Source organism: Fringilla coelebs, assembly GCF_963513975.1.
Source record: "Fringilla coelebs genome assembly, chromosome: 6".
Classification (NCBI taxonomy): domain Eukaryota; kingdom Metazoa; phylum Chordata; class Aves; order Passeriformes; family Fringillidae; genus Fringilla; species Fringilla coelebs.
The window spans coordinates 44,718,282-44,743,110 of NC_140034.1; the positions used below are offsets into that span (position 1 = coordinate 44,718,282).

General features: G+C 46.4%; 1 protein-coding gene across 2 annotated transcripts in view; it reads left to right on the top strand.

Moving 5' to 3' along the window:
- The window catches only part of LOC311154789 (USP6 N-terminal-like protein), a 75,922-nt gene continuing 51,093 nt past the window's right edge, over window positions 1–24,829 (top strand). The window contains exons 1-2 of one of the 2 annotated variants that reach the window (XM_084207553.1): window positions 1–67; window positions 12,261–12,342. The gene's annotated coding sequence lies outside the window, so the exon portion shown is untranslated. Of the gene's footprint in view, window positions 68–10,701; window positions 10,769–12,260; window positions 12,343–24,829 lie in introns of those variants that run through there. The other variant, XM_084207554.1, reaches the window with a different exon arrangement.

Genomic DNA, 24,829 nt, shown 5'->3' on the forward strand with positions numbered 1-24,829 from the left:
CGCGACGGCCGGGGCTCGGCGGCGGGCCGGGCTGGGCGCGCTCCGGGAGAGGAGGATGCGCCCCGCGGTGAGACCTGGAGCGGGAACGGGGCGGGAATGGGAATGGGAGTGGGAACGGGAACGGGGCGGGAATGGGAACGAGATGGCAATGGGAACGGGAATGGCGAGGGGCTGCGCAGGGCTGTATGTTCGGCGGGCAGGATGCGTAGGGCTGTGTGTGTGGGGCGGCGGTGTGTGTGGAGGTCAGAGCAGGGGGCTGCAGCGCCCGGCACGGGCTCTGCCAGCGGCCTGGGCTGGTCTTTGGGTCGCGGCGGGGCTGTGCTGAGGTCAAAACAGAATGAAACAACCAAATAAGCCCCCCCACCCCACCCCCCCATAAAATATCGAGCCCCCAGCCCGCCCCCCCAGCTGATGAAGGGCGCAGGAGCTGCCCGGAGGAGCTCGGTTACTGTTCAGGGAAGCTTCGCCTACCCGGCAGCTCCTCACGGCCCTCGGGGCACGGAGCCCGCAGCACCCCTGCGGGGGGCTCGGGGTAACACTCGGCCTGGCTGGGCAGCCCGGGGAGCCCCCGGTACTTGATGCCATCCATGCTGGGACATCCGGGCTGGGTCCCTGCGCGTGGTTGGCACAGCTGGGATGCCCAAGAGCCTTGATGAGCAAACCTGCTGCGGGCAGTTGGTTCTCCCCGCCTTGCCTTGCAATGTCTCCTTTGAAAACAACACCCACAGAAGTGAAATCTGGCGCCGTGGTGAACCGTGAGGTCTTTTTCTCCAAGAAATGGTTCTGTTTGCTCTTGTGCTCCAGCTGGAGTAGAGTTAAAGGCAACAATTTCCCTGCTGGACGAGGAAGGAGATGCTGGCTCTGGAGGAGGGAACTTCAGGTGCCTGTTGATGGGGCAGATGGGGGCATGTGCTGGAGTCCTCTGGGGAGCTGCATTGACCAAATGAGATTTTGGTGCCTGTTTTGGATGCAAGAAAAGGGGATGCCCTCAATCAAGGGGTGCATGGTAAAGCAGGTGAGAACATTGAGTTATTTCTCTGCGAGCGCTATGCTGAGAAAGACGAAGCTGTTGGTGGGCTTACAGTGTTTAATTGAAGCTGTGTTTAGCAATAGCAATATCCAGGCCGGGTTAAAAACCTGTCATTCTGGTAAATATCTTGCCTTGTGCTCAATTGCTTTTCTTCCCTTCTGATGTTCTTGAGTCAGACAAGACAAAAACCAAAAAGCATTGATGGCCAGTGCAAAATACTTTGTGAACCAAAGTGATTACAAAATAACCTTGTTGTATAACCTCGGTGGTGGCTGCTTAACACCTAGCTATGTGGAGAGCAGCAGAGTCCTGGGCTGAGCTGGTCGGGCTGCTGGCAGTGATCCTGGTCACCAAGTCACTGCAATTCACTGAGCCAACAGGGAATTTGGTGAAAGTGATGGGACTTGCTGTGGCTTTTGCTCTGTCGAGTTCCTGGGTGCTTTACACATTGCTTTCTTGCAGTATTTTTCTACTTCTACCTTGGTTGTGTTCAAGCCATCGTTCCATTGGTTTCAAAACCATTCTCTGCTCAATTTTAGACCCTTCCTGAGAGATTTGCCTTAGTTCTGCCTGTGAGATACAAGTTACTTTTTCTGGATGAATTTGCTGAGCTATCCTCCTCCAGACTATGAATTTCTGATTAAATACTCCTATATATCAACAGCTTTGCAAATGAAATAGGTGCAAAACATTTTTTATTTATTTTTCTTGGCAGGTTTTGGGCTCTGTGAATGAGGTCTGCTTCTTGCAGAGTTTGCTTAATAGGTTCTCTGAATGCTATTTTATTGAAATACTTGGAATTTTAAATTCACTCCTCTTTTGTTCATTTTAACATGTTGCATCGTACTTTAAAGGGCCAGTGAAGCATGACCTCAGAGCTCTTCGGAAACTCTCCTGTCTCTCATTTATCGTTTTCACGGTTGTGAGCTTCCTTCTGTTTAGGGTTTTTTTTTTGGGTTGGTTTTTTTTTTTTTTTTTTTTTTTTTTTGTCAGAGAGAAGATTGGCCAACAAACATGTTCTGAAAGACATGTTTATCTTTAAGAAAAAACCTAACAGCAACCAAACAAGCAAGCAGCCGCACCCATCCAGCAGTATGATTTCTTATCTTGGAGCTTGACTCATAATTTTGATGGCTCCTTACTCTTATTGGGTTTTTTGAAAAGAAAGTAGTTTTTGTAGCTATTCCCCTGGGTGCCACACCGGAGAGCATTGCACTTGTGTAATTTTTTTTTTCTCATGTCCTCTTGTCTGTTTTACATTAGTCTGAGCTGCAGAACCCCACAATCTTACCCCAGGCTTCTTTTTTTTTTCTTCTTTTTTTTTCCTTATTTTTTCTTTTTTTTTTCTTTCTTTCTTTTTTTCTGATATGGAGTAAACCAGGAGATGCTTGAGAGTCTCTCCTGCTGAGGAATCTTACCTTCAATGCACAATACTGCGTTTCACCAGCTTGGCTTTGCTAAGTATCAAGCTGACTCTGTGGAGCTGGAAAATGTGTTTCAGGCTGTGTTTTGCATAGATGCTCTCAGATGTGAGGTTTCACCGCCTGGGTGTTATATGTGTTTTTCCTGTCACGGGGCAGTCTGCCTCTGAATCATGTTGCTGGGAGCTCCTGGCAGAGCAAATGCAGGGGCAGGGGGAAAAGAGGCTTGTCTTCAGCCTTGCTTCATCAACCCTGGCCACAGCCCTCCCTCATTTGTGCCTTGTTTGGTTTAATAACGGGGTTGTACAGCAGCTTTTCCCACAGCAAAACCTCTTTTCTCCTTTTCTTTAGAGCTAAAATCACTCCAAAGAATGTGTGTTAAGGTGGACTTTGAAACTCAAAGTCCTTTGTCAGTCCTTCACAATTATGCTGGAGTAATTTCTGTGCTTTCCTCTCCTTCATTTTAATTACAGGGGAGAGTAGTTCAGCTCCCACAGCTCAAGCTGTTCAAAGGATATGTCTGTGCTCTGCAAATAAATAAACTTTGTGCTCGCTTTCCCCCTTCTGTCTTCCACTTGCTCTGGCAGAGCTGTGCTCCTGAACAATGCTGGGCAAGTATTGTTCAGGTTTTTGTGGATCTGTCCTTGTGCTCTATCCACGCTGAGATTATAGAAGTTGCCTTGCAGGTGACTGGGAATGTACCACCTAAAGAAGTCTACAGCTGCTCTGTGTAAAGAACAGCCCCCACAGATGCTGAAGTTGCAGAACTATCAGTGCAGCTTTATGGAAGGTTGCTTGCTCCATCCCCTTCAGCTCTCAGCAGCCTGGGACATCCCAGTTGTCCATTTTACTGGGTAGTGCAGGGGTTCTTTAAGGGGCTGGTTCATGCCACGCTGCAAATAGCTCAGCATGGCACTGCAAGAGCTGCTGTGTGGTGGAAGGCAGATTCTAGAATGTGCAGGATACTCTTGTGTACTGAGGGTATCGGTCTCGGCTGGTTTGCTGCCATACACCTCCCGGTCTGAAGTAGCAGTGGGTGTTTCTGAAGCAAGTATTCAGACTGGAGTGCTTGCTCTGATTTTCAAGGTGAGTGAGTGCTCTCTGTAGCTGTGGGTTTGCTTTGACACCCTCAGCTTAAGGTATTTGTAGAGGGACCGGTGCAGATTGTCCCCCCTAAGTGTCTGCTCGAGTGCCAGCCAAGCTTGCCGGCTCCGCATCCCGCCGGGCTGCTCCTGCGCGTGCCATCCCCCTCTGCACTGCAGAAGAGCTAAATCGGGGTTGCAAGAAAGCTGGCGAGAAGCCTGGATGTTCCTAGAAAGATATTGATTGCCCTGGACAGTTCGGGGTTGTTCCCTTTGTTTCCCTGGCTCTCATCACGGGGTCGGGCTCGTTCGGGCGGCAGCTCACTGGAGGATGGAGAAACAGTGCCGGCTTTGCGGGCTGAGGCTGGAGCGGAGCCATCCCAGGCCGCCTCTCTCAAGTGTTAAGTCTGAAGCAGCCTGCCTGGTAATTCCATTAATGAGAGCCTAGTGCCAGAGAGATAAATGTAATTCCACGGTAAAGCTAACGCTCGGGCTCAAATGGAGAGGATTTGCTGGTTCTCCCAGGTGCACTGCTGTGAGTAATGTGCTCCAGTATTACCCACAGACCATGTTTAAAGTCTACATGTCACTGCAAAAACTGGGCGGTGATAAAAAAATCTGCTGCTAAATCTTGATGTGAGGAAATCCTTAGCTCCAGAGTGTAGTTGTCTCTTTGCAATGGGTTTTACAGGGAATAAAAGTTTCCTGCTTAACTCCTGACATGCAGGATGGCACCATGCTAAGCAGCCAGCTGATGCAGGAGGCAGCTTGCATGAGCTTTGGCCAGAATAAGTTCTCTGTGTATAATCAATGCAGAACAGAAATTATATACTCTTTGTGTGTCACACCAGAAAGCTTGGGAGCACCTCAGAGCCAGCCACCACAATTGCAAGTAGCACAAGCTTCTCTACGTTTTTGGTGATGAGGCCCATGCTTGAATTCAGAGTTTACAGTCCTGGCTAGCTTGGTTTGATTTCTTTTTGAAGTAATTTTTTTTCTGATTTCTCACTTTTCTTTTGATTTGCAGATCACCTCTTTTTTGTTACAGTTGTATAATACCCTTGTGGCACCATCATCAAGTCTTGTGTTGAAAAGGAGTAGTTAATTGGGATATTTTTAGCTCTCATTGTGGCTTGGATCCTGGAAATTAAACACAGAAGCCAGCATCATTCAGCTTTCTGCAGAGAAGCTTCCCATGCTGCAGGCAGCAGCTGAGTAGTTGTGTCTGACAGGGTGGGAGCTCACAGTGCCAGTGAGCCCCAGTGCTGTGATACCCCAAAGTTCAAGCAAACAAATTACTTGCTTGATCTTTTGGAGCTTAGTGAAGGATTTTCCTTGTCATCAGTCCAAGGTGGGGGAAAAAAGTTCAATGAAGTCAAAGCAGGTGCTGGGGATGCTCAGCCCCTTTTATGTTCCCATCACTCCAGCTTTGCCTGAGTGTCCATCATTACATATCTGATCTCCTTAGTTAGGACTTGAGTCCCTACTGGAGTCCTGACAGCAGAACTAAAGCCAGCTTGCTCAAAATGCTTGTTTGTTGGTGTATTCAGCAGCTTGCTGGTGCCTCTTGCTGCAAGAGGTGTGGGGGAGAGTGGCTCGTTGAGCAAAGTGAGGTGCGTGCTTTGCTGCTGACCTAGCAGCAGCTGGGACAGCCAGCCTAAGTCTGCAGCCTGCTCCTGCATCTCTTACTTCTCTTTGCAGCAGCTGTGCAGACATGCCTGCCTTCTTCATGCACATAGTGTGGGCAAATTCACTCACCAGAAATCAGGATCAAAAGCAGATTGTCTTGAGTTTTTAAATCTCCTGCCTCCCCTAGCCTACAGTGTTGTTCATTAATCAGTGAGGGACATGCGTGTGAGAGGCACATCTGCCGCTCACCACCACCGTGGCAGGATGTTGGGGGGATACAGTATCAGTCACAGCTATTGCAGTTGTTCTTTAAAAAAATTTCTCCTGTTTGCATCACAGCTGACTACAGAAGTTTTAGCTTAATAGTGTGGTTTTCTCACCCCAAGTTAAAGTTTTTGAGTGTCTCCTTTCCTTCTTTTAAAGCTCTGACATCTAATTTGGACTTGAGTGGAGCAAGGTAGCACTCATAGTGAGTCGCGTGAAACATTTCAATACAGAGTAGATGAAGGAGCAGGTAGGAAAATGACCTGCATGTTTAGAAATCAGTTTCTTGAAAAACTGTGGTGCTTTGTACTTACAGTATCTCTCCTCCCTCTCCCTTCAGTCCCATGAGTCAAAAGTGATCATGAGAGTGTTGATATATGACGGGGGGGATTTATCAGGAAGGATGTAATGTGTTCGTTCCTCCGGTGGTAACAAAGTGGGTCAGAAGTGTTACCTGTGCTGTTACTGCTGCTTATGATGCTAACCAGATAAAGTAACTGAAATTAGCTCAAAGCCTTGCTATTTGCTTTGCTCCTTGACTTGATGTATAAGTTTCACTGGGAAACCTATATCTGACCTGCAAGGCATTAATTTGTTTGGTGGCTCTTGTGGCCTAGATTCACGGTTGAGCCACCTTGGTGCTGCCAGTCTAGGTGGCCTGGCACTGGATTTTTTCTTTACCAATGTATTTTTGAGCCACAGCTGCATTCCCATCAGGTTTGCTGCAGAGCTGACCAGGCTGACAGTAGCTATGGTAGACAGACACCCACCACTTGGCTCCCTTGGATAAAGAGCTGGTGGGACCATCATCGGACCTCCCAGAGATGTTCCAAACGTCTGGAGGCTGAGCAGAGCCTGATGCATTGTCCTTCTGCCTGCCTTGAGTTTTTGGTGTAAATCCCCCACCAGGCTCAGCAGGGGTGACCTGATGGCTGTGCTTTGATACCTCCGTGTGGTTAAGAGATCTGGCTGGAGTGTGCTCAGGGTTTCCCATGCTGTGAGAGAAAGATGCTATGAGGTGCCACAGGTGGAACTTGAAGTTGAATTTGGAGTGGGAAGGGGGTGTATGTAACATACAGCTGAGAAAACCAATAAGCTTCACAAGATCTTAACCACTGAAGGGGCTGGACTTGTTTCCAGTTGATGTGTTTAAAATGTGATTAGTCACCTCCTAAAGTAGGGTGCTGTAATCCAGTTTCTGTGGAAAAAATTGCACCATACATGTGTCAATACACAGGGGGTGGACTCAGCTCAGCAAGTGTTGTGTGCTTTCAGGCTGGTCTATAAATCCCTTCAGTTGTTCTAGCCCTCTACAGACTTGTGAGAACTCAAGGAGTTTTCTTTCCTGCAGTCTTGCCCTCACCATGATTTTAACATCTGAACGTCTGGATGGAAATTGTTGTCATCTCACCCTCTTGTGTCCCAGCACTCAGTCAGATGGCTGGCAGAGGCTTCATGGCAGCCAGAGCTTTTCCCTCCAGCAGACTGGAGGGAACAGGAGGGAAAAGGGGCAGGGGGTCTCTCTGCCCTTCTTTGGCAGTGGGCTGTTGTCAGCCTCCTGTGTGTCTAAGGAAACAGTTTTCCGAGGTTTTTGTCTGGATTTTACAGGGATCTCTTCCATTACTGCTTTTTTGCCATGGGCATGGATGGCAGCTGGATCTCCACTGACCTCATCCTGTGGCAAATCCAAGGTGATCAATACTTGGGAGACCACACATCACCTACAGCAGGGTGCTGGATCTGGCATGGGGACAGCTGAATGGACAGAGGTCCATCCCCAGAGAGGCTGGGCAGGAGGAGTATTTGCCCCTGGGAAATGCATCCCTGGTCTTTAGTTTGTGGCTCAAACAATGTTTCTACTCCCTATTGTCTGACTGCTGGAAATGGCAGACTGAAATGAAAAGATTGGGTTAGCCAGTGTCCTGCTGGAGCTCAGAGAGAATGAATTTAGGTGTTCTTGTTTGATTTCAAGAAATTGCATTAAAATGGGCAAAGAGGCTGTGCACCGGAGGCTGCTTCCGCTGCAGGCATCTGCTTACAAAACTGTGCTGCAGAGCGATTCCTGCTGGTGCTTCAAAGCCGGTGGGGAAAGCAGAGCTGTGGCACGGGCCAGGAGAGCTCTGTGGAGGTGCAGCTGAAGCGCTCGGCTCGCTTGATTGCTTTGGCAGCTCGTCTGAACTTAGAAACAGGTGTGGGCATTGCTTGCATCTGTTATCAGTGGTCACTGGTGTCTTGGTGAGTGCAATGAGCTGCTTTTCTCTGCAAGCTGAGGAGCTGTGCTCTGCCACAGGTCCCTGCTGCTGGGAGGTGGCATGCAGACAACTGGAAGGTCCCCAGCCTGAATGTTGGATGCGTGACGTGATGGCTCTTGTGTCCTGCCTCTCATGAGCTCTGTGGTTACACCAAGCTGCAGCTGACTTCTGAAGCGCTTCTCGGTTAAAACTGACCTGAATTGATCCGTTGTGGTTTGTTTATTTATTTTTAAACTAAGATGCATTTCTGCAGAGGTGAAAGCTTGAGCTTTATTACAAAGTCTATGATTTTCTTAAGGATGCTTTGTTTTATTGTGGGGGTGTGCCTGTGGTCTGTGTGGTAACAGTTCTCAGAAAAACTAGGAATTGAGTTGGAGATATGTAGCTGTTTAATTGATTTTAATGCCATAGAAATTCAATTTGAGTAACTGGCTGCTTTTTCTGGTGGGGGGAGAAAATAGAACTGTGTTAAGTGGAGGGGCAGCTCCGGGTATTTCTGTGAAAGGTGTGTAAAGGAGGCTCAAATGTGAGTTTTTGAGCTGTGCTTGTCTGTTCCTGTCGAGAGTTGGTAGTTTCAGGGGGAGTGCGCAGCAACCATCGAAGGCAAGGCTTGCCTGGGGGCCCTGGGGCAGAAGCCTGTGTGACTAATGTTGTGTAACTCAGAAAAACAAGGCAGGATTACTCTACCTTCTTCCCCTCTGAAAGGAGCTAGTGGTGGGGAGCTCTGTCAGACTGCTGCTGGGATGCTTGGATGGGACCTCTGGACAAGCTGATGGATCGGCTCCCTCCACTCAGTGCAGCTTTGCAGCCTGTACTTTTTAGGTGGGGACGGTGCTCTTGCTGGTTTCAGAGGTGAGGTGACTGGCTGGTGCTGGCAGCCCCTCTGATAGGTACCCTGAGCTGCACCTGTGTCTGCTGTAACCCCTCCATCTACACCTGTGCCAGAGGAGAAGCAGGGTGGGGGTGGAGGGGGTTCAGGCTTCCTGGTGCTGGGGGCAGGCCAGCCTGTGGGGACCATGTGGAGCTGTGTTCTCCTCCCTCTGCACTCCTGGTGCTATTGCAGTTGGTCACGTGTTGGGATGAAGGTCTGGTTTAGAGTTTGAGCCTGTGCTTCTTCTTTTCCATCATTATTTTCCAGGGTTTCTCTGCAAGGAATTGGAAAATCCCCTCTTTGGGCTGCCGTGACAGCCTTAGAACTGTCCAGATGGATTTGAACTTTGGTGCTGCAAAGGGCTTTGCGTATTTATTTTCAGCTTCCTGCTGTCTGCTTTGCTTAAGAGCTTTTGCTAGATCCTTTGCATATGCTTGTCCTTGCTCCTCTGCTCCTTGAAACCATTTGAGTACACCCTTCAGCTATGACACAATACCCCCCTCCTCCCCCCCAAAAAAATCCCCAAACCTCTTGGAGAAATTTTATTTTACTGCTGTGCCTTGGTAAGCTGCAAGGCTTGCATAGCTGTGTTGCTGTTTGGGTGCATCAGCCTAGTTTGGAGACCTCAGAGAGCAAATCACCAGGCTGTTTTGAATGGGTCTTTTTAGAAAAGTGAGTGAGCATGCTCAGTAGTGAATGGAGCTGTTAAACTGATTTTACATGACTTACCTCGGTGCAAACACAAATATATGATGAGTTGAAGCCTCATCTAGGTTTCCACATGTACCACTGCCTCTTTGAGGTCATGTTTTTCATCAGCTTTAGCTGATCTCAGGCTGTTCTCCTGCCAGAAATTCTTCCCCTTTATTTTCTTATTTCCAAGATGGCTTCCAGTTGCATCAAGCAAATGATGGTTGCTACCTCTAGTGTAGAGATGACTGGGATGTGTAGAAGTAGGGGGAAGAGAAAAGGCAGGACTGCCTATTGTGGCAGCAGAGGGTAGTTTTGGATCAGTTGAGCCGATGAGCATGTGAGAGTAGGCATGGCTTGCTGAAGAACAGCTGTGTAGCCCCTCGTAGAACATGTCCTGCTTCTACTCCAGTTTCCTTCCATGTAAAAGGGTGACAAGGATTTCCAAGTGCATTTATATTTCTGGGAGGCTACAGTGTTGGAAGAGTCCTTTGTGTGGCACTGCTGACTGATGGCTTCGTGTACATGCTGCCAGTTTGGCTTCCTGCTTAACCCAGGGGAGGTTTCCCTCTGGGAGGACTTTGAGCACAGCTTTTAAATAAAGCTTCCGGCTGAATCTATCAAGGAGAATATTGAATATAAGGGAGAAGTTTTCTGTGATGAGGGTGGTGAGGCACTGGAACAGGTTGCTCCCAAAAGTTGTGGATGCCCCGTCTTTGTAGTCGCCCAGTATCACTCAGTCCTTTGCTTCCTTGCTTCATAACCTTTTTATAAACTTCAGTGAATCTTTGTTTGCTTCATTAGGTGAAAAAAAGGTTATTGTGTTTCTGCAGCACTACTTCAGTCTGCAACAAGCAAAGAGTCGTCTTGTCCAAGGACACAGAGGGTCCGCTGGGGCGGTGGCACTGAGAAATACATATTTTGATGGACAAGTTGGAGCTGCAGGAAAGCGGCAGAGGAGCTTAGCTGTCATGTGTCATCCATGCTCTGCATTGCCTGGAGCCTGATGGTGTCTTGGGGAGGAGCAGCCCTAGCATGGGGGACTCTGCTGGGCACTGGGAGAAGGAAGTTTGGGAATTAAGGGGGAGGCTGAGCAGTCTGATTCCCTGGCAGTCTGCTGTGTTTCCAGTATATTTGTCTGTTGTGGGACAGCATGCTTTTTCTGAGAGCTGCAGTTGCTTTGGGAGGGCAAGCCAGGCCACCTTCATATGGCTTTGATTAAATCCAGCAGCACTTAAGAAAGCTTCAGGAATCTCTTTTTGCCTTCCTCGGCAGTACTGGGAAGTGTGGATGTAGAACTTTGCCAGTGATGTTTCTACAGTGTTGTATAAGAGTAGGAGATGTGTTGAGAAAGTTGTTAAATGGAAAAGGAACTGAAGGAGGAAGGGAGAAAAGACTGTCTGTGTGCCTGCCATGTTGATTCTCCCCAGGTGCTGAGCCCTGGTGCAGGCATGGATGAGTACCAGTGCAGATGAAGTCCTACAGAGGTAAAGCAGCCCCCCTTCAGATTTAAGCCATATGAAGTTAAGGTATGAATTTCCTTGCTTTCCATACCTTTATACATAAGCTACCACTGAAGATTGTTGGCCAGGTCGGATTTGTCGTGTTATTTCTGTCCTTGTAGAGCTGCTGAACAGTGTTCATTTACTGGCTTCAAAAGAACAACAGAAGAGCCTCCTGGAGGTACATAACAGGAGTAAATGACTCTTCTGTTTTGGTTAATGTAGAGCAACAGGGTGATGGAAAATTTGTGATTGAGGCTAGAGTCCAAGGTCTGTGCTGGGTCTTGTGGCCTTAAGCATTTTTTTCATACTTAGAAATGCCTTCAGCGCTTCCTTAATGGGAAAGGAGAAAGGGGAAAATGAGTGAGAGGGAGCCATGAATGGATTAGACTTTTCTCAGTTCTTTAAATACTGGCTGGCAATGACAGTTCTCTGAATCACCTGCAGAGACCAGGGAAAGCAAGCAAGTCTCTCTTTCTCAGTCCAAGGTAAACCGATGTGCTGCATGAGTAAGTTTTCTCACTGTACATAATGAGGTCCAGTTGGCAGGAAGCACATGAGACGCTGTCAGGCTGACTCTGTACCTTCCCCTTGCTGGTTTGGTGTTTTGACTAGAGATGTCTCACTGTTTCCTTACCTCCCTCAGCTTCCACGTCCTTTCTGTGTTACAGTGTGTCTGAGGATGGTTCCTCATCCACCATGTTCCTTGCTAGCCCTGAACAATTGCACGATCGGGATGGGAAAAGTAAAATTACATTAGATGTGGTGACCTTTGCTTCAGTAGTATTATCAGAAAAACAACTCCTTGTGGCTGCTTAGAATTGTTTCCAGTAAAACATTTCTGCCATCTTTTCTTTGGCATGCAGCAGGCACTTCAAATGCCTGAAGTGAAGTGGTTTTGTGGCCTGCAGAGATGACTTTGTCACTGTTCTTGCTCAGTGCTGGTTAAATATCTTCTGTGTGACTAAGATACAAAAGCTTTATACAGCCATCAGTGGAAAATATAAAGCCTTTTTTATTATGAAACTATAATGATGAATCAATAATGATGATGAAAAAATTTGAAGCAGCCTGGCTCTGACATCATGTGGGATTTGCCCCCTCTGCAAACTAGAAGAAATTGCACAGGTGCTGTGAAGCAGATCTTCAGCAGCATCTCAGGGAGCACATCAGGGGCATTGTAGGTGGTCCCTTCCATCCCATTTACCAGCCTCTTTTCTGCCCCTGTGTGTAGATGTTATCTTCGTTGCACTGGCTGTTGAAGAGGGTTTACTAGATGAACAGCCTTGGTTTGGGACTCATCATCTTGTCTTTTACTTTGACTTCCTTCTGTGATTTTGGAGAAGTCCCCTGAGAGCCTCATGCCATGTACCTCTGCTATGATGCCAGGGCTAGCAGGAGTGTCTTCGGGGCAGGGATCTATCACCCTCCTGATTCTCGCGAGATTGTTTTGGCATCCTTCCTTTTCACCAGCCAGCTCATTAATGTCACTAATTACTATTCTCTCTAATGCTTCCAGGATTTGCCAGTTCCTGTGTGCCGATGGGAATTGTGTTCTGGCTCCTTGTCAGTGCTATAGGAGAAGCCAATGCTCTGAACAGGTATGTTTGTCACATTCCTGGTGAGGGGAAGAGGGGCTGCATATGGCCAGGGTGAAATGTGTGCAGGGTTTGCCTGATGGGTGTGGAATGGATCCTGTGGTGCAGACTGCTCTGCATTGAATAGTTATTTTTTCCATCCAGAAGTTTTGGGAAAACACCCAGGCAGAAGATAAGGTTTGCATTTAGCCTTGCTGACAACCCTTCGAGGAGAGGGCTGGAAAACAGCATTGCTGCTGAGCAACCCCTGGGAGGCCATGCTCCTCGCTAACACAGGCACTGCCTTTTCCTTCCCGGAGCACCAGCTGGGGAATCCCGGCAGAGCTTGCGGCTGCGCAGGCGGCTGCTGTGCGCTTCTGCTCAGCTGGCCTTTGGCAGCTCCCCCGTGGCGCGCGTCCGCCTGCGTCCGAGCAGGGTGGGAGGGAGCTGTGTGCCTGTTGGTATCCAACCATGAACAAATCTGCTGTTGTTTTCTTAATGTATGGCAAGAACAGCCTGTAGCAGCTTATTCTTCGCTGGATAATTACTGCTCTGCTCTGCCACTGCTCTCAGGAGCAGTGGAGTAGTGCCTCCCCTGTGCTGCCCTGTGCATCCTTTTGCCTGAGTTATTTAGTCTGTTATTGCTTTAAGGCATCAGTGCTCAAATGAAAAATCTAATCTGCGCTCTTTGCAGCTGTTTGACATTCTAAGTGCATTGCCTAAGTTGAAGTCCCTGAGATGCCAAACATGCTTTCAGTGATGCCCCTTGCTATGCTACAAGGAAGTCTGCTTGCATCTCAATTTCAATTTCTGGATTACTTGGAGGAGGGGAAAATATAGGGTTGGGTTGCAGTCTGCTGTTGTATTATCTGGAATTGTGTTCATAGCTGATCAGAGGTGTGTGTGCAACTGGAACTGGAGTTGAATATTTTGCCATCTGTGGTTGCTTGGGGGAGATCTGAAAAGCAGGTGCATGATCCTTCTGTGGGAGTGTTAATGGACAAGGAGGGTTGGCCTGGCACACTGAACTCAAACCTTCAGCTTGCCCTAGGAGCTAAAGAAGCTCCTTCTGCAAACATCTGTCCCTCATGGATCTCATAAAAATGTCATTGCCTTGCATTTAGCTTGCCTGAATGGCCCATTTGTTTGTATAAGGATATAATCACAACTTACTGCATAGAGCTTTCTTGATCCCTAAAAAAGTGAAATGGATTAATTATGGAAAGATATCTTTCTTGAAAACCAGGTTCATCCAGGACTGTCTGGGCGGTGCTGCAGATGTGTAGAGGAGTAGGAGTCAGGGTAGAGCTGTTTCTGCCTAATTCTCGTGTATTTCCCGGGGTTTATCACAGCAAGCAAGCAAATGTGCCCTCCACTTTGGATCCGAAAGCACAGCTGGTTAGTTGAGCACTGCCTGTGCTTCCCATGCCAGTCTTCTCCTTATGCTTTCCTTTTCTTAATTAATTTTCTGCTGTAAAAGGGCTCTTCTTAGAGGGAAAACCACAATAAGAAGGGGAGAACAGCAAAGGTATGAGTGCCTTCATTTGCTAGCAAGCTGTTGCAGGTGTGTCTGAGTCAGGAGAGCCAGCACTGAGTCAGTGTCCCAGACTCCTGGTGACTCAGGTGGCAAAATCCCAGGTCATTCTCTTCTCATTCCTGAATTGCAGTGGATTTCCTGTAACAAACTCTCGCCTTCTGTAGTGACCGTGCAGGGAATGCCATCCTCTCCCTCTAAATGGGTTATGACTAGCTTGATTCACTGAGGGTCCAGGCATGTGGTGGTGGCGCCACTTCTCTTCCTGCCACCACATGTGGAAAGTTGATTTATCTCAGCACCCTCAACCGTATTCCTTTCCCCAGTTCCTCCTCCCCCCCCCCCCCCCCCCTTGTTTTTTGTAAAGATGGGATAAGTCACAGGAGTTGCAGCTGTCTATTAAGCTTTAGGAGATTCTTATGCAAATCTGGAGGCTGTGTTCTCCTGGCAGATCTGCTTGCATGCATTATCCACTACTTCATTGTACTGGAAGGAGGTCTATTTTCTGAAACATGGTTTATTTTTAGTCAAGATTTTCCCTGTCTAACTGGCAAAAGTTCAGGATTTGCAGTGGGATTTGCAGAAGAAGCAGTTTTGCCAAATCCTTGGACTGGGGGAAGGGAGAGGAAATGTTATATTAGCTAGCAAAAAAGCTAAATGCTGACTTTAAAAACAGCTTAGGACACTGTTGTGAGAGCATAAGGGTTGGGCAATGCAAGTTGAGAACAGTGTTGTGTTCCTGCAGTGGATAACTCAGTCTGGGTTGCTCTTGCTTTTCCTTTTGATAGCTACCACAGAGGTTAACCAGCAGTGGGTGGGAAGTGCTGCTCAGGGGCAGATGGTCAATGAGCCAACCTTTTGACCTGACCCTGAGCAGTGAATTAGCAAAGTCACCTTAACCACAGCATCCATGGGAAAATTCTGTCCCGGCAGAGCATTGCACTGTCCTGTTGCAGCCGTGTTTGGGTCCACTGGAGGCTCGCTGAGGGTTGAGCTTTTTGATGATATGGAATGTATCATGCCCATGTTTGAGTACCCTTGTCAGATACCCTGAAATGAATAGGGTGGCACATGGGATGTCCTGGGGCAGTGCTGCAGCTGTCTTCTCCTCTCTTCCCTAGCTGCTGCTCCAGGGACAAACTGTCTTCACACGCCTCATTGCTTTCACCAACTGCTTCTAACTACTCTGGGTCTTGTACTGGTTTCTCACATGAGCAACAACCTTTCAGGGGTGCAGGGATGTTTTCTTCTTGGTCTTGCATCTCCTCAGACATTTCCACCACTCCTTTTACAGACTAATCTTTGTTAGCATTAGCTGATAGTGCTGCAAGCACCAGACGTCAGAGAATGACACCAGAGAGTCAGAGATGACTGTGTGCAAAGCCTTTGGTACTTACTCCTCTGAAAAAATGAGAGTTGATTCCACATGTGGGCATGTAAATTATTTGTTTCCTGCTGCAGGTTAACTTCAGCAGTTTGCTTTATCTTTCTTTTTCTTCCTTCCCCAATTCCTCAAGAGACAATTGCATAGCAACTTTGTCATGGTTCAATTAAGAAAGCAAGGAGAAATCCTTCAGTTCCAATTTTTTTTTGAATGTTTGGAAACCAGAAAAAAAAAAGAGAGGAAGTAACACTAGGAATTTAGGTGTATTCTGCATTTGGAACAAGTTGTATATGTATATGTAATCTGTTACCTGCAGGTCTTTGTGAAAGGATTGGGGATGAAATGAAATTTTAAGTGCTGTGTCAGGCATTGGGGTAGAAGCACCATGAGAATCAAGGTAGGAGCACTCATCAGCTGCCTAGAGCAGTAATCTACCTGAAGGAATTAATCTAATTTAACCTGATAAAAGAATTTATGCAGTGGGGGAAGTCTCTACGATTTCCTACCAAGCTTTCTGAGAAGAGTAGGAAAAAGTAAGCGCTAAAATGACACTCTTCTCTCCATGGGGGAGAGGGCTCATGTCTTCCTAAGGTCTGTTGTTATCTTTCTGTTAAAAACCATCTGTATTAGATGGCAAATCAGGATTGTTTTAGCTATTCAATTTTCCCTAGTTCCCTGGGGACTCCCTAGTTGCAAACCTATTTGCAAATCCCCTGTCCATCTGGGATGCAGATATCTCATGTGCCCCAGTGTTTATGCAGAAGTAGGCCCTGTGCTTGCCATACACCTGGTGGCCTGTGGGTGTAGAGACTTCATGGGTTTGAAGCTGTTCCTTAGGGAAAGTTTGTGGGTGGTTGGGTATTGTGGTTTTTCCTTACATTGCTAATTATTTCAGGGAAATTCCTATCTTATTAGTGCTTTCTCCCCAAAAGCAATTCTCTTCCTCTCTGTGTCTTGCCCTCAGAGGCTGGAAAAACACTGATATGTTAGGAAAGCCACTCTCTGTTTTAAATGGCCTTAAGCATGTCAATATTCAGCTCAATTTCCTCTTACAGTGGCTTGCTACAAAATGAGTGGGGATCTCAGGGCACCCCTGGGTCAGCTTTCTTTCTGATGCTCAGGAAGGTTTCGTTCCAGACGTGTGAGTTCGTGGAGGAGGAGATGTCCACCTCGAGTTTTGCGTACTCTGCTAGGAAAATATTTTTTCTATCAGTGAATTTTTGCTGATATCATTGAACTATGCATGAAGTATGTGGGCATATGTTGTAATCTGCTGGCAAAGATACTGAAAATCACTGTCCTGGATTGGCCCAAAGGTTCATGTAAACTGCTAATGTCTGAATCAATACCCTGTCTCCAGTGGTGTAACAGGAGTTGCTCTGGAAGGGCTTGGATAGAGGCTGAGCAGCCTAATTGAGCATTCCATCTGCTCTAGCTTGACTCTGTGCCTCAATGTGCTGAGTTTTAAGCAGGCTGAGAGCTGAACTTGGCTGGCTGCCTCCAGTCCCAGGTACTGGGGCAGATGAGGAGCTGCCACATCTGTGGCTGAGTGCTGGAACCCACTTCTGTATGGGAGGGTGCAGCAGTGGGAATTCCATCAGTCTCTGGGTTACCTGCAGCAAAGGATGGAGCTGACTTTAAACTGCTGTTTTAAAAAACTCTGTTTAGTGCAGGTGAGCAGTTCTGTGGACATTCCATAGTTTGTGCTTACCCAGCCCTCCCAGCACAACTGTGCCAGTGTCCTCAGCTTGGTTTCACAAGCAGAGACCTCATGCAGCCCTCATGGAGGGTCAGCATTTGGTGACTGCCTGAACTGCTGCATATCCCCAAAGGTGCTTCTGCTCTGCTTTGCTCTGTAATTACTTGCTGCATGTTGTGTCCTCCCCAGTAGCTTTCACCACGGTTTTTAAAAGGGAAGATAAGGAACAGTGGACAGATGGACTGCTGGTAGTGGCAGGGGGAGTGGTTTTAGCCCTGGTACTTGCATGCAGCATACTCTCCAGGCAGATCCCACTGTGATTCTTGATGAAATTTCCCTTTTCTTGGCTGGCTCATTGGAAAACCCTTTTCACTCCAAGTTTTGTTTAGAAAGAGAGAACGCCCACACAGATGGCTGCTCTTCAGTTGTAATTCATGTTGGGAATTTTTATATTCCTTTTTGCTTCACCCTCAGGTGAAATCCAGGCTTGCCAAAAAAACATATCCCAGATTTAGAAAGAAAGTAAACAGTAAGACTATTCTGCTTCTTCTCTCTAAGCTGGGGATGCAGTGGGCTATCTCATATTTTATCAGTTCACAAGAGATTGTGTTATTTTTTTTCTTTTTGGCTGAGCTTCCTTGTAGTTTACTTGTTAGTTTTCCGCAGAGAAAAGGTACAGCTTTCATTGAGGGTGCTTTTGGCTGTGTTTTGCTCCTTCCTTGACACTGTCTGAGTGGTTCCACTTTTTCCAGACAAGTGCCAATGCTCTGCTTTGGAGTCCTGCTGGTCTCATCTGACAAGGGTTTGGGGTGGTTTTTCCTCCTAAGTGGCTCTCAGAATTGCTGGATTGATAAATAATAAGTGGTTTTAGGTCTTTGAGAAATTGTGGCAGAGGGAAAGGGAAGGAGAACAATAGCATTGCTAGAAAACATGGGTTTGGTATGCTGGTGATTTATGAGACTGAAGTTACAGCCTCTTGCTTGGACCCCTTGCTGGGTTCCAGGATGCTGTGGACGGTGCAGTCCATAAAACCTGAGTGCATTGCTCCTGGCCTTTTAGCTGTAGAGAAGAAGCAGAGTTAAGTCACAGTTGGCCATTGTGTAGCTGTGGTTGGACTTCAAGTGCCCTGGAGAGGATGCTGGAGGATCCCACACTAGGGTGCAGGAAGATGAGGCTGAGAAAAAAGGTAGAAATGGCAACCTGAAATGGCAAAGGTTTCTCGTAGGTTTCTAGAACTGTGGTTTCTAGAACTTGCTGTCCATTTCCTCCGTTATTTATCTAACCTTGCAAAATTGCTGTGGCAGGGCTGGTGGTAGGCTTTGGGAGGCTGGAAAGATGCCAGTACAAGGAGGTGGCTAGTGCTTCCTTCCAAGTATATTAACTCATTCCTGAAATATGCATTTCTTCTAAAAAAATAATTTCTAGGGTAGCAGTTTTTGGAGCCTCAGTGGAGCCTCATGCTTTGAGTGGAAATGAGACTGTCAAAGGGTTCTTCAGGAAGGCAGGGCCAGGTACATGCATAGCCTTCAATAGTGCTGACAGTGCTGCCATCAGCAGCACTGTCATGTTTTCAGACCTCCATGTTGCATGGTGAGGAGGCCAACCTAGGAGAAGTGTAGTCCCCCAGGGATTTAGCAGCTTGCATCTATATCAAAGAGGATTTTTTTAAAGGGAGTGACAATCAATCTTCCACTCCTTTTTTTTTTTTTTTGCCCTGGCATGGTGCCGGCAGCCCAGGTGTGGTGGCTGGGCTTGTCCCGCATCCAGGTGGAAGCTGTGGGAGCATTGCAGTGGGGAGGATCAGGAGGTGGAACCCTGCATGGTGTAAGTGCCAGCAGCTGCCAAATCCACTGTGCCAGTTTTCTACTCAGTGCAGCCCTGGATTAAACTAAGTAAAAACCAGGCTAATGGGAGCCAGGATAAATGGCTTGACCATGGTGATTTTCTTTTTGGTCTTTATTTCCTAGCATGCAATTGCTGTAATTCTTTTGTGTTACTTTCATAATTTTTGATTTCTGAAAGTATGTTTTCCTTTCCTTATTCTTTTCCTGAGGGTTTTGGGCAGTGTTTTCCAAAGCTATTGTGGTGGGTATTTCCCCTTCTCTCTCAGAGGCAGCTTTCATTTCGGAATGAATAGCTCAGCATTGTTCACATTGTATTCCACTTTTATGGGCTTTTTTCCCCTTTGGACTCTGACAAAAGGGGAAAGCAGTCTCCTAAATACTTCTGAAGTCTTTTGGGTCACTTTGCAGAAAATATTTCTTTCCTGTTATAGAAGGCCTCATATTCAAAAGCTCCAGGCAGGAAAGCTGTTTGCAGCACTCACATTGGAGTTTCTGAAAGCGTGGTTCTTGCATAGCTTTTGCTTGGTTTTAGCCAGGTTCAGTTAGGATTGTGCTAAATTCACCTTTGAGCAGGACTTTGTGACCTTGTTGGCGTTAACTTTCATTGAAACATTTCTAGCAATGAAGCCTGCTACTGCTGGTTTCTACAGAGCATCCCACATGTTAAACCTGTTCCACTCTTCCAGACCAATGCCTATTTTCAAGCTCCCCCAATTCCCTGCAGAATTAACAAGTTATTAATAGGATCTCTATGCATATGTGTTTACCAGGCTTGACGTAGCTTTGCACCAAAGTGTCTCTTTACCTACATTGCACTCAGAAGCTGAACCCTGTGGTCAGCATGGTGTACATCTGCAAACCTCCCTTGGTTTGTTCAGAGCATGATGATCTGGCTGTGCAAACACTTAAATTTGCTTCCGTAATTTAAAATGAGTTGCAATAAAGAATTTGTCCACTCAGATTCTTATGAAACTAAATATTGTTTATTTGAGATGGGTGTTGATTTGCATTTTTGGGTTTTCCCCCTTCCACTGCAATAGCAGTGAGCAGCTTTGGATTACATCAGCTCTGGTATATGGTACTTGTAGCATAGCAGTGATGTTTCTTAGGATGTGTCTGACTTCTTCCCCTCTCTTTTAGTGATCATTGGTCTTGTTGAGTGGGCACAAGGTCTCCTGGCCTGTTGGGTCCCAGGAGTCTGCTGGTCCTGCAGTGAGAAGGCTGTGGTGAGCCAGCTGCAGGGGCAGGATGTGAGGCACCAACCACAGCAAGTCACTATGATCTTCTCAGCTGCCACTCATTACCATGACCTTGCAGCATTTGCAGTGTGTGATCTGATGCTCAGGAGATTGGTTTCCTGAGTGGTAAAGTGTCTAACATGCAATGCCAGGACTTGTTGCAGCTGACCAGCTAAGCTGGAAACGCTCTGACAAACAATGTGCTCCTTTGGCTATAGTTCCCCTTGAGATGGTGGGGGAAAAAATAGAGTGGAGGCAGAGAATGGGGCACATGTAGAGAGATTAATAACCTCAAGTCCTTGTCCTCTTTCATCCTTTGAATTAGGGAAGAATTTTGTAATAAGGCCCACATGGGAGAAACCAGTGGTGTGTTTTCTAGTCAAAACAGCCTCCATGTCGTCTGACTATTCACATGGCAATAGAGAAGTGTTTGGTTTAAGAGACTAGAGGTTGAATGCATGTTGAAGGAATTAGTTTCTCCCCTTTAATGATGTAATGGTGATGCTGTTAGAGAAACCACAAAAGAAGAACGTTTCTCAGAGCATCTCTTCTGAGTTCGTGTGTATAAACTGCAAACTCAAGTCCTTTTAATCTCAGTTAAAACCATTGGGTTTTTTGAGGAGATGCTTTTTCTTGGTTGTCTTTTGTGGTGGGACAGCAATATGTGCATGCTGCTGGCAATGGGTTGGCCTCAGAGCAGAGGGGCTTGTCTTCCTTTTTCACCCCTTGTTCTCCTTTTAAGTCATGCCGTGCTGTATCAACTCCTCTGAGGAGACTGGTGATAGATGTGGAGGGATAGTAATTATTTATCTTCAAAACAATGTGGAAGTATGAAGTACAAAGAAGACCATTTTCTTCACAACTGTTTGTTTATATTGACCTGGAGTAATATGCCAAGCATGGTGATGATTTTTATTTCCATAGGAAAAGATGCATTTTCTTTCCTTTAATTCAGCTTCCCTTAAGCTGTTCCTTTGGCTGTTTTCAGATACCCGCCAAAAATACTGGTGTTCAGCCTTCAGGAGGCTTTATGTGTAGGTTGAATGAAGGGGTAATATACTAAAGGACCTAACCCTGGCACAGCAGCATCCCTTAGGTAGGTGTAGTCATCATTACCTAAAAATGCCTAAGGTATAATAACTTGATGATGCCCCTCCTTGAAAAATCTGGTTAGAATCAGAGGTCAATTTAAAAAATGTAATTTTCAGAAGGACTCATATTTTACATTTTGAATATTATTTGTGAGTGAAAATGCTGTTTCCTTTTCTTTCTGGCATGAAGAGGGAGATCCCCTTCAGGCGTGCAAGGCAAGAGGACTAGTAGGCATCTCCATGCTGCAGTAATTTCTCTCTTTGCCTGGTGTATTAAAATCCCTCCAGATAGCCTGGGTTGTGTTTAAATTAGCTTATTCTCTACCTTAACTACAAATCTCTCTTGAATACTTTAGTGTAGAGAGAGAACGTTTATGTAAGTAGCCTGATACCAAGGCTATCGGTGTGTTAATTGTGGGTAAAAAAAAGAAAAAGGAAAAAAAAGTCTATGGACTATATGCTTGAGCTTTCCAGCCTTGGAGGTTTGGCAGGCATGTTGTGAAAGAGACTCCTGCTTTCCCGATGGGAACCCTTTGAATTAAATTTTCTTTGAGTCAAGGGACTTTGTATGTCTGTGTATGTATGGAAAAGCCTGCGAGTGTACTCGTCTCTCGGCGTCTGTGGAAAAACCAGCTGCTGTGTCTGCTTGTCAGGGTTTGTCCTGGGGATCTGCCCAAAAAGCTGGTTTTTCCATTGCTTGAGCAGAATATCAGGCTTGGCACATTTTGTCATGCAAAGTGATACAGATAGGTTTGGCAGCTGGCACACCTTTTAAAGAGCCTGTTATTATAATCTTGCCATAACTCATTAATTATGCTGTTGAGGTTATGGTAGGGGTAGTTTTAGTCTAGCTAAAACTCCTTTACAAACCAAGGTTCACTTTGATTCTGTCCTTCCAGTTTGGCATGCTGCAAAGGTACAAGGCAGTTTTGTTCTTCTGTACTTCCTCCCTCATGTGTGTATTGGTATCTGTGATAAAATAGTCCCATGCTGTTCCTAACCAGGTTGCAAAAGCCACAAGGATGATGCATGGGAAAACAGACTTGGTGTTAATAATTTACCAGGTAGATCGTAGAATCAGAGTGGTTTGGGTGTGAAGAGACCTTAAAGATAATTTTATTCTACTCCCCTGCCATAAGCAGGAACACCTTCCACTAGACCAGGTATAAGATGTCTAATGCTTTCTTAATAGTTGCAGTTTTACACATGAAAGTATGATTCATGTATTGATAAGAGCACCCTGAAAAAGGTATACAATGTGAATTTTTTTCTTCTGTAAAGCCTCGCTTGTAGATGTAACTGTTCATATTTATACCTAACTATGAATTTATCTAATGAAGAATTAGATATTGGATTGCACTTGAAAAGTCACAGTTGTTATGCTTACTGAGAACTCTAGAAAACTGCATTGATCTGTAAATCAGGCAATCACCTCTTTTTTTTGTGGAAATGTGACCCTAACAAAGAGAAGTCTTTAGATTAATTTCAGTTACCTACTGTTTTCCTTCCAAATCTAGAATTTCAGTTTATGAAAGTAGCAGGGAAACAGGGGCTTATTGGATGTTCTTGAGATGATTTTTGGGATATCCTTTGCGGCAGAGAGGCAAACAGCTGTCAGCATTCCCCATTTGCTGCACTTGTCCCCTGGTGCGCTCTTGTCTACAGAGCAGATGCTGGAGGGCACCAGCTCAGTGCAAGCTCTGCACTAAAATGCTCTGCTGGTCTGAGGTAAGTGTAATTGCTGTGTCTCTTTCCTGGGGGCTGAGCTATTCACCTTCCCTGGAAATGAAGAGGAAAAAAAATCAGCTGTATTAGCAGATCAAAAAAGAGCAATCTGCCAGCCTTCCTAATGCACAGGTCACACCATGCCCGGAGCTGGGCTTTTTGTTAAGAGCAGCTCAAATAAGAAAAGCAAGCAAACCTCTGAACAAAACAGAAACCAAAACTAACAAAGGAAGCATCTGCTATTCAGATGAACTGATATAGGTGAGGGAGGAAAAAACAAGTCATCAGAGACTTCCAAAGGCTTGCTGCTTCGGCCAGGAATCTGCAGCTTGGAGATGGCAGGCACTTTATAGTGTGATGGTGATGTAGATGGTTCTGTGGTGCTACCCTAGGCAGAAGCAGCCTGGGTGATGAGAATTGGCTGATGATGCTGAGCTAGGATGCAGAGACTACAAGGCCAAGACTCTGGTCTTGCTATGTTCAGAAGAGTTGAGATGTGCCTCTCCAGGGCAGCTCTGGTTCTCTTGTGGGCAGGCAGGAAGGAAGGAAGGAAACTTTGTCCCAGCACTGGCCTCTGTTTTCACTTTGCACGTTAAAGCGGAGTGTGGCAGTGGTTTGTGGCAGTGCTGAGGGACTTGTTTGGCCACTCTGAATGAGCATCTCTTCATGGCAGCAGGAGAGGAGCCCTGGTTTGCAGGACACTTCAAGCTGAGGTGGGTTGGTTCATTTGAAAGTCTGGCACAAGGCAGTGATGCTTAGGTTACTGTTTTTATTACCATAGCATTTGGAATGCTGGGTTAAGGATGCATCCCTGCAAGCACAGGAGCAGGAGGACTGTTTGTTCTGGTTACCCTCCTAGTTTCCAGAAGCCCAACTGGTTCAAGGTGAGAGAAGAAAGAAGAGAAAGGGTTGTTGTAGATGGATGCCAAATACAAAGAGGGGGTGTAATGTGCCCTCAGGCTGCACGTATCGTCGGCACATAAACCTAGTGAACAGGAGAGAGGACAGACTGCTTGTATTGGCACTGCTGTCAGCTCTCATTTTCTCACAGCTGGGGGACCATGAATGCACAGACCCCATTGATGGGATGTCCTGGTTTTAACCTTCTCAGTTGATGGATTTGTCAGCCCGCCCCAAAGCATAACATGTTTCTGTGTGCACCTTTCCAGTAGCAAAGGGTTTCACATCCTTTGCTGAGTGTCCCTTCCAGCCCCAGAGCTGGTTAGTGCCGTATTGCTCATCTGCACTTCTCTGTGGAGCACACAGAAACAGGCCCACAGTTTCTAATTGTGATCATCACTCTCATTATTACTGTCTGCAATGTCCACAGAGCTCAGTTTTTTTATTTAACCAGCAACTGGTGAGACAATCCTCATGAAATTTTGCTAACTTATGCTTTTAGTTCCTTAAAATTCTTGGCTTCTTCTAGTCAGAAATGAGTAACCTGATGTGAGAGTACCTCAGTGCTCTTAGCGTGCATTAGCACTTGAAGCAGCTGCCTAGGATGGGAAGCACGACAGGAGCACAAAGAATCAGAAGCATTTTGTCAGCCTGGTTGGAAAGTAGCTACAGCAGTGAGCAAATGATTCCTTTTATGTGCACATGCAGTGCCTGACATCCAGACAGAATGCTGACAAGCTGCTGTGGCTTGGAGGACAAGTTGAACAATGCGCATAAAGGCCTTAAGATTTCCTCTCTTAAAGCAGAAGTGGCTAAAAGGCTTTCAGAAGAAGAGGCCTGTCTGATTTTGTTGGTAATTTATTCTGGAAGGTTGGTTGCCACAAGGAGAAGGATGTCTGCTCCAGGTTACTGGTTGTAGATCTGCTCCTGGTTCAAGGAGATAGAGGTGTCCTCTGTGTGAGCCATTAACCTGTTTCCTGGACCTTGCGTTCATGCATCTTCTGACAGACAGGGAAGCCTTAGAGTCAAGTGGATCAGCTTCCTCCCTGCAGTGAATGTTTGCACTGTTAATGAAAGATATTTTTTGTTTTGGAAG